The 2,157-nt window shown below is 39.9% G+C and overlaps 2 protein-coding genes across 2 annotated transcripts in view; both read right to left on the reverse strand.

The window, feature by feature from the left end:
- The window catches only part of GSTO1 (glutathione S-transferase omega 1), a 52,161-nt gene that overhangs the window by 29,936 nt on the left and 20,068 nt on the right, over positions 1-2,157 (reverse strand). The gene's annotated exons all lie outside the window — the stretch shown is intronic.
- Positions 1-2,157, reverse strand: part of LOC105522750 — a 7,950-nt gene that overhangs the window by 1,154 nt on the left and 4,639 nt on the right. The gene's annotated exons all lie outside the window — the stretch shown is intronic.

Below are 2,157 nucleotides of genomic sequence, written 5' to 3' on the forward strand. Positions count from 1 at the left end.
CAGGGTCCAGAAGCAGCTGCGCTCTGGCGCGCACCTCTTGCCCCAAATTTAATTTTTGAACTACTGGGCTCCCGCGGGGCAGAGGGAAAGCGATCTGGAGCAGGAGCTAGGATAATTTAACCTGGGGAGACATCGCCCCAGATTTGGAAGCCGCAGAGTAGGAGCTGGCAAAAAACAAAACAAGACAAAATAACACCTGAAAAGCTCCCTCTTGCTCTGAACATGTGCTTAAAGCTTTGGAGGGGCCTCCTCTATCTATATCAAGCAACCCTCAAAAACGGGCATTTAAACTCCAACATGGATTTCAAAGGAGTTTAATCAAAATCGACTAGGGTAACGCTGACTTTTTCTTTCCCATTCTGAATCTCTTGCATCACTAAGACAATTGGCCACACCTCTGTAAGTAAGCTTTAAAAAATAATAAGGCCAAACATTCTCATGATACAGCAACTAGGAAATAAAAAGTTATTGGTGTTGAAATCTCACATACGCCGGAGAGTCAGTGCCCGCTAGACACCTAGACACCTTTGGTGTCTAGACAGCTCACATTTTGCACCCTAGACACCTCAGTTGCCTCATCCCAGTCCTGTCCCTACCTGTGAGGTTTTACCCAAGCTCTGAAAAACTAGCAATGAATAAAATTAAGATACCTGGAGGCAAAGAACAATTTGTGAGCTCCCCCAATTCCCCAGCATAAATTTTTGAGAACACTCTTACTAGATGCTAAGGATACATTGCCAACAGCCCAGCCATATAGGGGCCACTTGCACAGCTTTTCTGTTTATGTGAGATGATGGAGGTGGCTTTGGCTCTGATGCTGATAAGCTGAGATCTTGAATTTCAGCAGGTAAAAAAATAATTCCTTAAATTTTCCAGAACTGGGCTGCTGTGGGAATTGCTTATAAATTCATTTTGTGGCAAATGACCTTCAGGTCATGAAGGAAAAGAAAAATATTTTCTGTGTCTCACTCATATTGACTAAATTATTTCCAAAGATTACCTTGATTCCTACAATTGCTCTGTCAGGCAACTCATATTATTCCTACTTTTCAAAACAGAAAACAGCTTCAGAGAAATGAAATTATTTGCCCAAAGTAACCAGCTAGTAGAGTTGAAGAACTTTAAAAGTCCAAAGCTTGACTCGTTGTCTTGACCTTTAAAGCTGGTAACAGTGTTGGGAAGAAAAGATTTTAAGTCCAGGAAAAGATATAGCATATAATGGCTGCTCAACAAATAATAGTTGAATCTAAATATCTTTTATTAAAATGACACAGCCTAATTATGTAGCTTATAAATGGGTACTGTTAGGCCTTTGGAGTTCCAGTCTATCCAGAACTTCTTGGTTAATAATAGTGTTAACATTTTTTGCTAGTGAATAAGAATCTTTGCAAATCTTCAGAATAGTGACTCAACTACATTTTTTGCTGTCATTCAATGATTTCATGTGAAATAAGCTTAGATAATAATATGGAAAGTATTAACATTTTACAAGAATTAGGGAATGGCAAAAATGTTTGAATAAATGTTCTCTGAAAATAAAAAGCATATATGTCAGCAAGAAATCTGGTGTTGGAGAAGACATATTGGTTCCTGGCTTGCTAAGCTGACTTTTCATTTAGGAAGACAGAGAAAGTAATAGAGTAACTTCTATTACTTTGGAGCTAATTCTGACCAAGAAGGACAAACTGGATGGTAAAATAGAAGCAAGAAACATAACCATGTCATGTTAGAGCTCCTGATAGATAAGATGACTTCTGGGCATACACATGTATCCCACATGTAAACAAAGCAGATTTCAAGACAGGTGAGAAAAATATATCCATAGCCTAAAAAAGGCCATAAGAGGAATGCAAAATCTCAAAATCAAAACAAATTTTACTAATAATTATTTGGTGCTTCATGTGTATTGACCCAGTTAATTCTTAAAATAGTCCCATAACTGGGCCAGGTGCGGTGGCTCACGCCTGTAATCCCAGCACTTTGGGAGGCCAAGGTGGGTGGATCACGAGGTCAGGAGATTGAGACCATCCTGTTTAACATGGTGAAACCCCGTCTCTACTAAAAATACAAAAATTAGCCAGGTGCGATGGCGGGCGGCTGTAGTCCCAGCTACTACTCGGGAGGCTGAGGCAGGAGAATGGCGTGAATCTGGGAGGT

Source organism: Colobus angolensis, unplaced genomic scaffold, assembly GCF_000951035.1.
Source record: "Colobus angolensis palliatus isolate OR3802 unplaced genomic scaffold, Cang.pa_1.0 Scaffold44, whole genome shotgun sequence".
Classification (NCBI taxonomy): Eukaryota; Metazoa; Chordata; class Mammalia; order Primates; family Cercopithecidae; genus Colobus; species Colobus angolensis.